The sequence below is a fragment of the Triturus cristatus genome, chromosome 7 (assembly GCF_964204655.1).
Source record: "Triturus cristatus chromosome 7, aTriCri1.1, whole genome shotgun sequence".
Lineage (NCBI taxonomy): Eukaryota > Metazoa > Chordata > Amphibia > Caudata > Salamandridae > Triturus > Triturus cristatus.
The window spans coordinates 1,094,036,673-1,094,054,135 of record NC_140590.1 but is presented as its reverse complement, the minus strand read 5'-3'; the positions used below and the strand labels follow the sequence as shown (position 1 = coordinate 1,094,054,135).

Here is a 17,463-nt window from a genome sequence, read left to right as displayed (position 1 = left end):
TGATGTATTCTGTTGTTTAATCAGGTTGCCAGTATGTTCCACTCTCATCCTTCCTCAGTAGATGGAATCACAGCACAGCAGGCCAGAAATGTTGGCATTGAAATCATCAGCTAACAAAAACAAATCATTAGCACAGTATTATTACGCACCCGGCCAACCTTATGTCTATGCCAGACACGTCTGACAGCTGTATAAAATGGATACATTGAGAAGTTCTAAAATAATTGCTGTGAAAGTTGTCATGCAAGATCATTTTTCCAATGGTAATTTTTAATATAGTATACTGTTTTTGTTAATACTCACAAGTCCAACTTTAGGAAAGAGTGTGCAGCAACACAGTGCAAATGCTGAAGCCACCTTTAGCTCAACCCAAAGTTGAAAGTGCAACTAAAATAAATGATGGATACCGTCTATATGTTAAGGTGTGGTGATCTATGGCTGTGAGAGCAACATAATATCAGTGACCCACCAACATTATCTAGTTTAGATTATCCTGCAAAATACTGTAGTAAAGCGGGTGGTGTTGGTAAGGACAAAATTGTTTGGGGTATCATTATATTTAATTTTATTGTTGCCTTTGTACACCACCCAAAGGATTAATAGAGTGCATTTTCACTCATCCATAAAGAGGCAGAGTCGACATGTTTCAGAACTACAACATATATGCCTCTTTTCACAACTAGTAAGTGTCCCAGTTTGTAAGTGCCCAGATGGTATGGAAAGGTTTGCCTTTAGCATTTGCAGAAAGCTGTGAAAATTAGCTATATTCCACAAGTAATGTATAGACTGCTCCTTTCTCCATAGGACCAAAACTTCTGATGTATATAGCAGAGAAAGATGAAAGGCTTAATTTGGTCAAAAACTGGTTGTCAACTGGAGGTTAACACCAGCCAAATGTGGTTGAGATGAGAAAAACACAACTATGATACCAGCAATGCGATGCAGCGCGCGCAACGAAATTCGTTTTATTAAATGTTTTCGTAACTTACCTGAAATCGGCCATATGCCGCATTTTGCAACCCCCCACCCTGCCCCTCCTCTGCACCACGTCACCGCCCCACCAACACGCCCTGCACGGGCCGTGGCTGTATGATACTGTTCAGAACTGTCAGTGTGGTTTTCAGTGACCCCAGGCATAGAGCTGGCTAACTGAGTTTGAATGGCTGCGGTAGTCACATCAGAAAGAGCAGTCATCTTGTTTTGGGCCTGACTGCCAATATAAAGATTGCAAGCATTTCTCTAACCAATCTCAGGGCAATTTCCATGAACTAATCGAGTTTCACCACTCTTTCACATCAGACATTGATCAGATCAAATATAGTCCACTACCCGGAACACAGATGACTGCCGTGAGGAGTTGACAGCATACACGCTTCGGATTACCCTAAAGACGCGATCTCAGTTTTAATCACGTTCCCCCTCAACCTAACGAAATTCACCACCATTGGTCACTATAATAATTCTTGAGTCCAGCACCTTGGGACTTTTTTCTAGCTAGCCTGTGAGCTATTTCACCAGCAGCGCGGTCAACATCTATCTTCTTTGGTCATATTAAAGAACACTGCTGTGGCATGCCGGAGAACCTCTGAACCGGCAGCCCGGCGTTCCTTCAAGATTAACTGTGCACAGATACTGCTTAGGCCCAGTCGGGTTGGAATTATCACCGGCAATGCGAATACAAAGATTTAGACTTCAATATTCAGCCCTGAGGAAGTCGCGGAATTGCTTTCCACATGCGACGAAACACGGGTTGGCTGGTTTCTGTTGTGGCTTAATGAAAATCGCATTAATGAAACAGCAACACTACTGCAGCATGATTATGGATCGTTCTTGATTGAATCAAATTGTTGTAATAATATTACATACTGTTTATTATCTAGTTGTGTGCCTAGGTCTTGTTAGAAAATTGATCAGAATAAATTAGTTTGTTCAGATATTTAAAAACATCCAATAAAATAAAAAAAGACAACAACATATATACACTGTTCTAAATGAATAATAAATCATTTCAAATGTTCAATAAACATCAAATTAAAACAAAATTGTTTATACCTGCTAGAAATGGTTCCAAGTCGTGACATCTCCTATTTTGCATAATCATTGCCATCAGGCAAGTGGTGTGACGTGACCTTTTATACAAATTAAACCACGTGACATTATACAAATTCCATGTTATATAAATTCAACATCATATGAATTTTTGTGACTTGCGCTGACTTGATGTTACCTACATGCTATACATAGAATAAATAACATACCATACCATAATGTAACGTCAACATCAACCATTTTTGCGAGCGCAAACTGTGCGATTCGCAAAAAATCGTCCGTTTGCATCCGCAATAAGGGCTTCTGCGATGCATTAAACTGTCAGCCTCTCACAATTTGAGAAATCGCAATTTTTTTTAGATTTCTTAAATTGCGATTGCATTTAAGGAATCACAAATTGCTAATCCTTAAATGCAATGCATGATGGAATAGCAAATTGCAAATTTGCTAAATGGGGGCGCAAATTACCATCAATTTGTACTTGATGGTAATTTGCAAAAACTTTTAAAAATGCCTTAAAGTGCTTTTTTCAAAGTTGTAGGTTACACTCACACATGCTTTTGGGGCATGTGTATGCGCAGCATGTGTGCACAGGTCAATTTCAGGGTGCAACAGGGTGTCCTTTTGACTCCCTTGCACCCTTGAAATTGCACACGCAATTTGCGAGTAACATTGGTACTCGCAAATTGCGTATGCAATCTCCCATTCATGAATAGGAAGGCATTCCTTATTTGCGACTCGCAATTTGCGAGTCACAATTAAGGAATGTTTAGAAATCGCTAATTTCATAGCGATTCCTACATGCATTGGCTTTTGCAATTGCTTAATTGCGATTCCTTAATATTCGCAATTAAGGAACCGCAAAAGTCTACATTGATGCATGTGCCCCATAAAGTTACTGTTTAATGGCCACCACAACAACATCAGGGTTCTGCTGTTTAATGGGTGGTTAAGTCACAATCAAAGGGAATAAATCACGTGTGTCAGTTTTCCAGAGTCAAAATGTCTCCGTCAAGGGTGCAGTTTATGTTTATACCCCGTTCCTTCAGTTAGATGAGCAGTGTCATTATCGGGTCTTAATCACCTGGGTTCTCCAGGTAATCTGTTGTCCTCCACCAGGAGGGAGACTGTTTGGTTTAGGAAGCCTTAAGTGATAGGTAGATAGTGAAAAGTGTGAGTTAAACTTACCTCAGTTCAGGTAGGAAGTATTTTATTAGTCAGAAAGGAATAATATTAAAAAAGAATAAAAATTGAGCTTTAGTTGACGTGTTAGTGATCCAGAGCACCTAGTGGTTGGTTGACCTGTTTTGCCCTAGGTCGCCCTTGTGGTTCAGGGGGTCTTCATCAGGATCAGTGTGAGAGTGACTTTTTGGGGGGATCGCTCAGTGTGTGTAGGTAGATTGACTTACGACTCTTCGTCTGTGAGCTTGATTGCTCAATCTCTGACGGTGTGTTATAGGTCCAGACTCTGCCCATAAATATGGACGACAGAAAAACAGAAAAAGACACTACATTCTGACTACATGCAATGATAGGTACTGTCTTGCCCAATGTGGTGCTACAATGAATAAAAACCTAACTAAGGAGCAGGGGTGCACATACAGACTCTAGTAATCTTGCAAAGGATTTGTGAATATACTCTTTATGTATCCAATGTTGTATTGGTGTCCTCTAGGAGCCTCACAAATTGTTGTTGGAAACAACGGTGTCATCATAAATGAAGCTGTGTTTGACTAGGGTGGCTAGAGCAAAGGGAAAAGGGAGCGTATAGGCAGCACCCCCGATGCTTGGTTAATTCAGAGAATAACACAGCTTCCCATCTTAGTACGCAAATGTTAGGTGATTACACACCCCGCTGTCAACAGCGGACTATCGCTCAGAGGCAAGAACAATATATGGCTTGGACATGCCCAATCGTTTTCCTCACCTCATGTAAGCAAAACTGCAGGGTAGAGGTGTCACTGTGAGGCGGCGTTTTGTGAATAAATATAACCTCTTCAGGGCTGGGACAGACAGAACACTGCCCTGTTCATAAATGTTGCGAAGGACTGAACACACGCTTTTATGAGCGGGCTGTCACTTTAAAAAGCCACTTATAGACTGAAGAGTCTCAAGGCAACTTCCATGTGTGTTAAACCGAGTGCTTGCTCCCCTCCCCCCGTAAGTGTGTGCGACCTTAATTGGGTTAAGCCTAAATGATGATGTTTATTAGGGAACTGAGTCAAACACACTAAGAACCCGGTTTCATAAGTGCACACGACCCAAAGTTCACTCATTTGCAGGTGTGCATTCACAGGGCTAGAGCGTGAACTAAAAATGACAATCTCTTCAGTAGGCAGCATGCACACTACCACTACAAGCCATCGATCAATCTAAACAAATACAAAGGCTGGTATATTAATTTTCAGATCAGGACACATTTCCTAAGATATCCGGTTAAATGCCCCTCTGAACTGTCATTCCCTGTCTAATGTATCAACTTGATGAAGGGCAAAATTATGCCAGCTTATGTTGACACACCATGCACAAAGAAGTCTGCTATCACTGCATCAGTTGGTTTTACAGTGATCTGCTTAGAGGGGTTTGCATTTCATTCATACAGTAGTAAGTTATTCACCATTGTCTGTTTTTCTCTCTTGCAGGGTAGCACTGCCCCTGGTCTTCATGCTACTTGATGAATTCTGCAACAACGCTGATTGGTGGAAACAGGCCCTTTCCAACTTTCTACACAAGGGATCAATTTCTCTTTCTTCGACTTAACACGTTATTCTCTAGGAACCTCTTGTGATTCTGCTATTCCTTGTGCCACTTTTCCAATAAAGTAGAAAGAGCATCACAGTCACTGTCTCGACTCCATCATTTATTAGATCTAGGAGGATAGACTAAGCAGCCAGAGACTGCATTTGAGAGCGGACGTTGGACTTTTACGCAAACTTTGTAAAATATTACTATCAGTGGTAAGAAACCATCCAACACATCATGGTTGTTCAGCACTGTTCCTTGTGGAGGCGGGAATTCTTCTGCCAGTTTCAGCTCTACAGACATTGCTGGGGTCACTTGGGGACTTACTGAGCAGAGAACCTTTACAATACTAGCACAGCTACTGGGGGGATTCTGAGCCAATTGCACACCAGGAAACACATTCAAACTGCACCGCACAGCCAATAGGACTGGCCGTCACACTGTTTATTAGTGGATATGTTAGTTAAAGTAGAGTAAATCTAACTGCCAAATAAAACAAACATTGTGTTATAGCTCTTAAAGTGAAGTGATTAACATAATGACCTTGGCATAAAGCAGATGAATTCATGATAAAATACAGTGCCTAAAGCAAGATGAGGCACTTTTATCACGTGTGTATTAAAACAGCAAACTTAAAAGAGGCACTGCTTAAACTGTCTCCGTACCATGCAGAAAAGAATGACATTAACCACACCTATTTTCATCAAAATCTAGATATTCAAATTAAAATCTTTTGTGATCATGACAATATGTAGCACGTCATACGAATACAATATGTTTTTACCAAGTGTGCACTATGATAACAACTGCATGACAGGTAATAGTTCAATTATATCTGTAGACAGCAAGGTAAAAGCATATACACTGCCATATTATTGCTAAGAAATTCAAACATCCAGCTGTTACCAGAGGAATAAGAACAGGATGATGAATTAGAGCGGGAAAAATTAAAGTAGGTTCTAAAAATGGGCTGAACAACAACAAAAAAACACAACCGCCACCATTAAATGCTTTTTTGCAAGTAGAAAACAGTACAAGTGAGCACAAAAACCAAGAAGGCATTGCCACTGTATCATAAAGTATTAAAATCTAACGTTATATTTTCATATTAAAAGTCATGCGCTTCACATTGCCTAAGATAGGAACACGAGGCGCTTTCACCATCCATGCATTGGCGCTGCAGCATCGACAGAGGCACTTGCTAACATGTTTGCTTGCAAAGTAGAGACGAGGAAGAACCCTGACCGATAAGTGCTATTGAAAGTCAAGCATTCCGCGGGTGATGGAGCCGGCCAGTCTGGAAAGCATCAGTGCTCATCTGTCACCCAGCTCCGAGATGCCCTTCGGGTTGAACGTGAGCTTTACAAATGTTTATATAGATTTAGGTAAAGTCCGACACAGTTACGTTTTTTTCAAAAGTGCTTCGCCTGGACTACTGTGTAAACTCAAGCAACCGTTTGGTGCATACATACATGTTTTGTAAACAATTTCAAAAAGTGAGCAGTACAGTTGCCAGTAACATGCCATATATCACAAATGTCTTCACAAATTACATCTTAAAACATGGTTGTTCTCTAAATTGCTCCGAATGTTCCCTCCTTTCCTCTTGAGGTAAACTTAGAAATGTCTATTTCATGGTCCGTGACTGGCTACCCTCCCCTCCCAGCTTCCCACACCACACCTTGAAGGATTGACATAGGCAAGTTGTCTTTGGAAGGCGGGGGGTCAGGGACCCCCCGGCCGTATTTATTATACAAAACAATAAAGGATGAATATCAGCATTACATCAATATGTTAAGAACCGCAAAATTCATAACATTAGATCTACAGTATTGAAGACAAATATCAAAGGCTAACCTTAACAAAAGTCTAATACAGCGTGTTTCCTATCCGAATCTAACATCCTGCCTGAATTTTGCATTCTAACATTTCTGGCCCGACGGCAAGGTCGCTAACCGGTGTCAAGTCCTACTAGCCACGCCCTTACCTACAGGTGCGCATGTGCGACAGGGGACCGCCTACCCCGCCGGCATCGTGAACTCCATTTAACCAACAAGGAGGGCCCTTACACTCTGCGTCATTTGCTGACGTCATGATGTATGTGCGGGGTGGCTACCAGCCTAAGGAAAGCATGATTCCCTCCCCTGCATCTTAAGCAGCTAGCGGATATTCCTGCCCCTGAAGTTCTAGGAGGGACCAGTGGCCCCTCCCCCTGGGCCGCCCCCTCCGTGGATGGTGACGCCCCCCCAGGACCTTAAACTGCTGCTCACCGATCATGACATTACCGCCTGACCAACCCTAATAAATACGACGATGAACCTAGGGAAAAAGGGAAAAGAACTCGCTAAAGGACAACTACACTAACTAAAACCAGACCATAGTAATACAAAGCATGCTGTACTAATGGGAAAAAAGGCCTAAGTACACACAATATTACACTTTTAATGACAACATAATCACAGCCATAACGCGAAAAAGGCCTAAGTACACACAACATCCATATTTGATCACAACCAATCACAGCTAAAAAACGGGAAAAAGGCCTAAGTTCAGATATGACCAAGGAGAAAATGGGGGCCTATGTAAAACCATACAATCACGTCAACTTCCTACACATGTAACGGGAAAAAAGGCCTAAGTCAACTTACATAGTACCTTCGACTAGCATTGTTTTGTAGCTTGTATTTTAGGGCTGGTGGGTGGGGAAAATTAAATGCCCCGAACGTGGGGCACACGAGGTATGCGGGGAGCGAGCCAGGGGCAAGAGGGCGCCCAGCTTGCTCCTCGGGCCTCTTAAGGAGCTGTGCCACCAGTGGGTGGCCGGCCCAGTCGGCCCGCCCCCCCTCCTATTTTGCATAATCATTGCCATCAGGCAAGTGGTGTGACGTGACCTTTTATACAAATTAAACCACGTGACATTATACAAATTCCATGTTATATAAATTCAACATCATATGAATTTTTGTGACTTGCGCTGACTTGATGTTACCTACATGCTATACATAGAATAAATAACATACCATACCATAATGTAACGTCAACATCAACCATTTTTGCGAGCGCAAACTGTGCGATTCGCAAAAAATCGTCCGTTTGCATCCGCAATAAGGGCTTCTGCGATGCATTAAACTGTCAGCCTCTCACAATTTGAGAAATCGCAATTTTTTTTAGATTTCTTAAATTGCGATTGCATTTAAGGAATCACAAATTGCTACTCCTTAAATGCAATGCATGATGGAATAGCAAATTGCAAATTTGCTAAATGGGGGCGCAAATTACCATCAATTTGTACTTGATGGTAATTTGCAAAAACTTTTAAAAATGCCTTAAAGTGCTTTTTTCAAAGTTGTAGGTTACACTCACACATGCTTTTGGGGCATGTGTATGCGCAGCATGTGTGCACAGGTCAATTTCAGGGTGCAACAGGGTGTCCTTTTGACTCCCTTGCACCCTTGAAATTGCACACGCAATTTGCGAGTAACATTGGTACTCGCAAATTGCGTATGCAATCTCCCATTCATGAATAGGAAGGCATTCCTTATTTGCGACTCGCAATTTGCGAGTCACAATTAAGGAATGTTTAGAAATCGCTAATTTCATAGCGATTCCTACATGCATTGGCTTTTGCAATTGCTTAATTGCGATTCCTTAATATTCGCAATTAAGGAACCGCAAAAGTCTACATTGATGCATGTGCCCCATAAAGTTACTGTTTAATGGCCACCACAACAACATCAGGGTTCTGCTGTTTAATGGGTGGTTAAGTCACAATCAAAGGGAATAAATCACGTGTGTCAGTTTTCCAGAGTCAAAATGTCTCCGTCAAGGGTGCAGTTTATGTTTATACCCCGTTCCTTCAGTTAGATGAGCAGTGTCATTATCGGGTCTTAATCACCTGGGTTCTCCAGGTAATCTGTTGTCCTCCACCAGGAGGGAGACTGTTTGGTTTAGGAAGCCTTAAGTGATAGGTAGATAGTGAAAAGTGTGAGTTAAACTTACCTCAGTTCAGGTAGGAAGTAATTTATTAGTCAGAAAGGAATAATATTAAAAAAGAATAAAAATTGAGCTTTAGTTGACGTGTTAGTGATCCAGAGCACCTAGTGGTTGGTTGACCTGTTTTGCCCTAGGTTGCCCTTGTGGTTCAGGGGGTCTTCATCAGGATCAGTGTGAGAGTGACTTTTTGGGGGGATCGCTCAGTGTGTGTAGGTAGATTGACTTACGACTCTTCGTCTGTGAGCTTGATTGCTCAATCTCTGACGGTGTGTTATAGGTCCAGACTCTGCCCATAAATATGGACGACAGAAAAACAGAAAAAGACACTACATTCTGACTACATGCAATGATAGGTACTGTCTTGCCCAATGTGGTGCTACAATGAATAAAAACCTAATTGAGGAGCAGGGGTGCACATACAGACTCTAGTAATCTTGCAAAGGATTTGTGAATATACTCTTTATGTATCCAATGTTGTATTGGTGTCCTCTAGGAGCCTCACGAATTGTTGTTGGAAACAACAGTGTCATCATAAATGAAGCTGTGTTTGACTAGGGTGGCTAGAGCAAAGGGAAAAGGGAGCGTATAGGCAGCACCCCCGATGCTTGGTTAATTCAGAGAATAACACAGCTTCCCATCTTAGTACGCAAATGTTAGGTGATTACACACCCCGCTGTCAACAGCGGACTATCGCTCAGAGGCAAGAACAATATATGGCTTGGACATGCCCAATCGTTTTCCTCACCTCATGTAAGCAAAACTGCAGGGTAGAGGTGTCACTGTGAGGCGGCGTTTTGTGAATAAATATAACCTCTTCAGGGCTGGGACAGACAGAACACTGCCCTGTTCATAAATGTTGCGAAGGACTGAACACACGCTTTTATGAGCGGGCTGTCACTTTAAAAAGCCACTTATAGACTGAAGAGTCTCAAGGCAACTTCCATGTGTGTTAAACCGAGTGCTTGCTCCCCTCCCCCCGTAAGTGTGTGAGACCTTAATTGGGTTAAGCCTAAATGATGATGTTTATTAGGGAACTGAGTCAAACACACTAAGAACCCGGTTTCATAAGTGCACACGACCCAAAGTTCACTCATTTGCAGGTGTGCATTCACAGGGCTAGAGCGTGAACTAAAAATGACAATCTCTTCAGTAGGCAGCATGCACACTACCACTACAAGCCATCGATCAATCTAAACAAATACAAAGGCTGGTATATTAATTTTCAGATCAGGACACATTCCCTAAGATATCCGGTTAAATGCCCCTCTGAACTGTCATTCCCTGTCTAATGTATCAACTTGATGAAGGGCAAAATTATGCCAGCTTATGTTGACACACCATGCACAAAGAAGTCTGCTATCACTGCATCATTTGGTTTTACAGTGATCTGCTTAGAGGGGTTTGCATTTCATTCATACAGTAGTAAGTTATTCACCATTGTCTGTTTTTCTCTCTTGCAGGGTAGCACTGCCCCTGGTCTTCATGCTACTTGATGAATTCTGCAACAACGCTGATTGGTGGAAACAGGCCCTTTCCAACTTTCTACACAAGGGATCAATTTCTCTTTCTTCGACTTAACACGTTATTCTCTAGGAACCTCTTGTGATTCTGCTATTCCTTGTGCCACTTTTCCAATAAAGTAGAAAGAGCATCACAGTCCCTGTCTCGACTCCATCATTTATTAGATCTAGGAGGATAGACTGAGCAGCCAGAGACTGCATTTGAGAGCGGACGTTGGACTTTTACGCAAACTTTGTAAAATATTACTATCAGTGGTAAGAAACCATCCAACACATCATGGTTGTTCAGCACTGTTCCTTGTGGAGGCGGGAATTCTTCTGCCAGTTTCAGCTCTACAGACATTGCTGGGGTCACTTGGGGACTTACTGAGCAGAGAACCTTTACAATACTAGCACAGCTACTGGGGGGATTCTGAGCCAATTGCACACCAGGAAACACATTCAAACTGCACCGCACAGCCAATAGGACTGGCCGTCACACTGTTTATTAGTGGATATGTTAGTTAAAGTAGAGTAAATCTAACTGCCAAATAAAACAAACATTGTGTTATAGCTCTTAAAGTGAAGTGATTAACATAATGACCTTGGCATAAAGCAGATGAATTCATGATAAAATACAGTGCCTAAAGCAAGATGAGGCACTTTTATCACGTGTGTATTAAAACAGCAAACTTAAAAGAGGCACTGCTTAAACTGTCTCCGTACCATGCAGAAAAGAATGACATTAACCACACCTATTTTCATCAAAATCTAGATATTCAAATTAAAATCTTTTGTGATCATGACAATATGTAGCACGTCATACGAATACAATATGTTTTTACCAAGTGTGCACTATGATAACAACTGCATGACAGGTAATAGTTCAATTATATCTGTAGACAGCAAGGTAAAAGCATATACACTGCCATATTATTGCTAAGAAATTCAAACATCCAGCTGTTACCAGAGGAATAAGAACAGGATGATGAATTAGAGCGGGAAAAATTAAAGTAGGTTCTAAAAATGGGCTGAACAACAACAAAAAAACACAACCGCCACCATTAAATGCTTTTTTGCAAGTAGAAAACAGTACAAGTGAGCAAAAAAACCAAGAAGGCATTGCCACTGTATCATAAAGTATTAAAATCTAACGTTATATTTTCATATTAAAAGTCATGCGCTTCACATTGCCTAAGATAGGAACACGAGGCGCTTTCACCATCCATGCATTGGCGCTGCAGCATCGACAGAGGCACTTGCTAACATGTTTGCTTGCAAAGTAGAGACGAGGAAGAACCCTGACCGATAAGTGCTATTGAAAGTCAAGCATTCCGCGGGTGATGGAGCCGGCCAGTCTGGAAAGCATCAGTGCTCATCTGTCACCCAGCTCCGAGATGCCCTTCGGGTTGAACGTGAGCTTTACAAATGTTTATATAGATTTAGGTAAAGTCCGACACAGTTACGTTTTTTTCAAAAGTGCTTCGCCTGGACTACTGTGTAAACTCAAGCAACCGTTTGGTGCATACATACATGTTTTGTAAACAGTTTCAAAAAGTGAGCAGTACAGTTGCCAGTAACATGCCATATATCACAAATGTCTTCACAAATTACATCTTAAAACATGGTTGTTCTCTAAATTGCTCCGAATGTTCCCTCCTTTCCTCTTGAGGTAAACTTAGAAATGTCTATTTCATGGTCCGTGACTGGCTACCCTCCCCTCCCAGCTTCCCACACCACACCTTGAAGGATTGACATAGGCAAGTTGTCTTTGGAAGGCGGGGGGTCAGGGACCCCCCGGCCGTATTTATTATACAAAACAATAAAGGATGAATATCAGCATTACATCAATATGTTAAGAACCGCAAAATTCATAACATTAGATCTACAGTATTGAAGACAAATATCAAAGGCTAACCTTAACAAAAGTCTAATACAGCGTGTTTCTTATCCGAATCTAACATCCTGCCTGAATTTTGCATTCTAACATTTCTGGCCCGACGGCAAGGTCGCTAACCGGTGTCAAGTCCTACTAGCCACGCCCTTATCTACAGGTGCGCATGTGCGACAGGGGACCGCCTACCCCGCCGGCATCGTGAACTCCATTTAACCAACAAGGAGGGCCCTTACACTCTGCGTCATTTGCTGACGTCATGATGTATGTGCGGGGTGGCTACCAGCCTAAGGAAAGCGTGATTCCCTCCCCCGCATCTTAAGCAGCTAGCGGATATTCCTGCCCCTGAAGTTCTAGGAGGGACCAGTGGCCCCTCCCCCTGGGCCGCCCCCTCCGTGGATGGTGACGCCCCCCCAGGACCTTAAATTGCTGCTCACCGATCATGACATTACCGCCTGACCAACCCTAATAAATACGACGATGAACCTAGGGAAAAAGGGAAAAGAACTCGCTAAAGGACAACTACACTAACTAAAACCAGACCATAGTAATACAAAGCATGCTGTACTAATGGGAAAAAAGGCCGAAGTACACACAATATTACACTTTTAATGACAACATAATCACAGCTATAACGCGAAAAAGGCCTAAGTACACACAACATCCATATTTGATCACAACCAATCACAGCTAAAAAACGGGAAAAAGGCCTAAGTTCAGATATGACCAAGGAGAAAAATGGGGGCCTATGTAAAACCATACAATCACGTCAACTTCCTACACATGTAACGGGAAAAAAGGCCTAAGTAAACTTACATAGTACCTTCGACTAGCATTGTTTTGTAGCTTGTATTTTAGGGCTGGTGGGTGGGGAAAATTAAATGCCCCGAACGTGGGGCACACGAGGTATGCGGGGAGCGAGCCAGGGGCAAGAGGGCGCCCAGCTTGCTCCTCGGGCCTCTTAAGGAGCTGTGCCACCAGTGGGTCGCCGGCCCAGTCGGCCCGCCCCCCCTCCTATTTTGCATAATCATTGCCATCAGGCAAGTGGTGTGACGTGACCTTTTATACAAATTAAACCACGTGACATTATACAAATTCCATGTTATATAAATTCAACATCATATGAATTTTTGTGACTTGCGCTGACTTGATGTTACCTACATGCTATACATAGAATAAATAACATACCATACCATAATGTAACGTCAACATCAACCATTTTTGCGAGCGCAAACTGTGCGATTCGCAAAAAATCGTCCGTTTGCATCCGCAATAAGGGCTTCTGCGATGCATTAAACTGTCAGCCTCTCACAATTTGAGAAATCGCAATTTTTTTTAGATTTCTTAAATTGCGATTGCATTTAAGGAATCACAAATTGCTACTCCTTAAATGCAATGCATGATGGAATAGCAAATTGCAAATTTGCTAAATGGGGCCGCAAATTACCATCAATTTGTACTTGATGGTAATTTGCAAAAACTTTTAAAAATGCCTTAAAGTGCTTTTTTCAAAGTTGTAGGTTACACTCACACATGCTTTTGGGGCATGTGTATGCGCAGCATGTGTGCACAGGTCAATTTCAGGGTGCAACAGGGTGTCCTTTTGACTCCCTTGCACCCTTGAAATTGCACACGCAATTTGCGAGTAACATTGGTACTCGCAAATTGCGTATGCAATCTCCCATTCATGAATAGGAAGGCATTCCTTATTTGCGACTCGCAATTTGCGAGTCACAATTAAGGAATGTTTAGAAATCGCTAATTTCATAGCGATTCCTACATGCATTGGCTTTTGCAATTGCTTAATTGCGATTCCTTAATATTCGCAATTAAGGAACCGCAAAAGTCTACATTGATGCATGTGCCCCATAAAGTTACTGTTTAATGGCCACCACAACAACATCGGGGTTCTGCTGTTTAATGGGTGGTTAAGTCACAATCAAAGGGAATAAATCACGTGTGTCAGTTTTCCAGAGTCAAAATGTCTCCGTCAAGGGTGCAGTTTATGTTTATACCCCGTTCCTTCAGTTAGATGAGCAGTGTCATTATCGGGTCTTAATCACCTGGGTTCTCCAGGTAATCTGTTGTCCTCCACCAGGAGGGAGACTGTTTGGTTTAGGAAGCCTTAAGTGATAGGTAGATAGTGAAAAGTGTGAGTTAAACTTACCTCAGTTCAGGTAGGAAGTATTTTATTAGTCAGAAAGGAATAATATTAAAAAAGAATAAAAATTGAGCTTTAGTTGACGTGTTAGTGCTCCAGAGCACCTAGTGGTTGGTTGACCTGTTTTGCCCTAGGTCGCCCTTGTGGTTCAGGGGGTCTTCATCAGGATCAGTGTGAGAGTGACTTTTTGGGGGGATCGCTCAGTGTGTGTAGGTAGATTGACTTACGACTCTTCGTCTGTGAGCTTGATTGCCCAATCTCTGACGGTGTGTTATAGGTCCAGACTCTGCCCATAAATATGGACGACAGAAAAACAGAAAAAGACACTACATTCTGACTACATGCAATGATAGGTACTGTCTTGCCCAATGTGGTGCTACAATGAATAAAAACCTAATTGAGGAGCAGGGGTGCACATACAGACTCTAGTAACCTTGCAAAGGATTTGTGAATATACTCTTTATGTATCCAATGTTGTATTGGAGTCCTCTAGGAGCCTCACGAATTGTTGTTGGAAACAACGGTGTCATCATAAATGAAGCTGTGTTTGACTAGGGTGGCTAGAGCAAAGGGAAAAGGGAGCGTATAGGCAGCACCCCCGATGCTTGGTTAATTCAGAGAATAACACAGCTTCCCATCTTAGTACGCAAATGTTAGGTGATTACACACCCCGCTGTCAACAGCGGACTATCGCTCAGAGGCAAGAACAATATATGGCTTGGACATGCCCAATCGTTTTCCTCACCTCATGTAAGCAAAACTGCAGGGTAGAGGTGTCTCTGTGAGGCGGCGTTTTGTGAATAAATATAACCTCTTCAGGGCTGGGACAGACAGAACACTGCCCTGTTCATAAATGTTGCGAAGGACTGAACACACGCTTTTATGAGCGGGCTGTCACTTTAAAAAGCCACTTATAGACTGAAGAGTCTCAAGGCAACTTCCATGTGTGTTAAACCGAGTGCTTGCTCCCCTCCCCCCGTAAGTGTGTGCGACCTTAATTGGGTTAAGCCTAAATGATGATGTTTATTAGGGAACTGAGTCAAACACACTAAGAACCCGGTTTCATAAGTGCACACGACCCAAAGTTCACTCATTTGCAGGTGTGCATTCACAGGGCTAGAGCGTGAACTAAAAATGACAATCTCTTCAGTAGGCAGCATGCACACTACCACTACAAGCCATCGATCAATCTAAACAAATACAAAGGCTGGTATATTAATTTTCAGATCAGGACACATTCCCTAAGATATCCGGTTAAATGCCCCTCTGAACTGTCATTCCCTGTCTAATGTATCAACTTGATGAAGGGCAAAATTATGCCAGCTTATGTTGACACACCATGCACAAAGAAGTCTGCTATCACTGCATCAGTTGGTTTTACAGTGATCTGCTTAGAGGGGTTTGCATTTCATTCATACAGTAGTAAGTTATTCACCATTGTCTGTTTTTCTCTCTTGCAGGGTAGCACTGCCCCTGGTCTTCATGCTACTTGATGAATTCTGCAACAACGCTGATTGGTGGAAACAGGCCCTTTCCAACTTTCTACACAAGGGATCAATTTCTCTTTCTTCGACTTAACACGTTATTCTCTAGGAACCTCTTGTGATTCTGCTATTCCTTGTGCCACTTTTCCAATAAAGTAGAAAGAGCATCACAGTCCCTGTCTCGACTCCATCATTTATTAGATCTAGGAGGATAGACTGAGCAGCCAGAGACTGCATTTGAGAGCGGACGTTGGACTTTTACGCAAACTTTGTAAAATATTACTATCAGTGGTAAGAAACCATCCAACACATCATGGTTGTTCAGCACTGTTCCTTGTGGAGGCGGGAATTCTTCTGCCAGTTTCAGCTCTACAGACATTGCTGGGGTCACTTGGGGACTTACTGAGCAGAGAACCTTTACAATACTAGCACAGCTACTGGGGGGATTCTGAGCCAATTGCACACCAGGAAACACATTCAAACTGCACCGCACAGCCAATAGGACTGGCCGTCACACTGTTTATTAGTGGATATGTTAGTTAAAGTAGAGTAAATCTAACTGCCAAATAAAACAAACATTGTGTTATAGCTCTTAAAGTGAAGTGATTAACATAATGACCTTGGCATAAAGCAGATGAATTCATGATAAAATACAGTGCCTAAAGCAAGATGAGGCACTTTTATCACGTGTGTATTAAAACAGCAAGCTTAAAAGAGGCACTGCTTAAACTGTCTCCGTACCATCCAGAAAAGAATGACATTAACCACACCTATTTTCATCAAAATCTAGATATTCAAATTAAAATCTTTTGTGATCATGACAATATGTAGCACGTCATACGAATACAATATGTTTTTACCAAGTGTGCACTATGATAACAACTGCCTGACAGGTAATAGTTCAATTATATCTGTAGACAGCAAGGTAAAAGCATATACACTGCCATATTATTGGTAAGAAATTCAAACATCCAGCTGTCACCAGAGGAATAAGAACAGGATGATGAATTAGAGAGGGAAAAATTAAAGTAGGTTCTAAAAATGGGCTGAACAACAACAAAAAAACACAACCGCCACCATTAAATGCTTTTTTGCAAGTAGAAAACAGTACAAGTGAGCACAAAAACCAAGAAGGCATTGCCACTGTATCATAAAGTATTAAAATCTAACGTTATATTTTCATATTAAAAGTCATGCGCTTCACATTGCCTAAGATAGGAACACGAGGCGCTTTCACCATCCATGCATTGGCGCTGCAGCATCGACAGAGGCACTTGCTAACATGTTTGCTTGCAAAGTAGAGACGAGGAAGAACCCTGACCGATAAGTGCTATTGAAAGTCAAGCATTCCGCGGGTGATGGAGCCGGCCAGTCTGGAAAGCATCAGTGCTCATCTGTCACCCAGCTCCGAGATGCCCTTCGGGTTGAACGTGAGCTTTACAAATGTTTATATAGATTTAGGTAAAGTCCGACACAGTTACGTTTTTTTCAAAAGTGCTTCGCCTGGACTACTGTGTAAACTCAAGCAACCGTTTGGTGCATACATACATGTTTTGTAAACAGTTTCAAAAAGTGAGCAGTACAGTTGCCAGTAACATGCCATATATCACAAATGTCTTCACAAATTACATCTTAAAACAT

General features: G+C 42.0%; 1 protein-coding gene across 2 annotated transcripts in view; it reads left to right on the top strand.

Moving 5' to 3' along the window:
• The window catches only part of LOC146811149 (uncharacterized), a 244,954-nt gene extending 229,137 nt beyond the window's left edge, over positions 1-15,817 (top strand). The window contains exon 9 of one of the 2 annotated variants that reach the window (XM_085618215.1): positions 15,799-15,817. The gene's annotated coding sequence lies outside the window, so the exon portion shown is untranslated. Of the gene's footprint in view, positions 1-4,691; positions 4,888-15,798 lie in introns of those variants that run through there. The other variant, XM_085618213.1, reaches the window with a different exon arrangement.
• Positions 15,818-17,463: the final 1,646 nt, after the last annotated feature.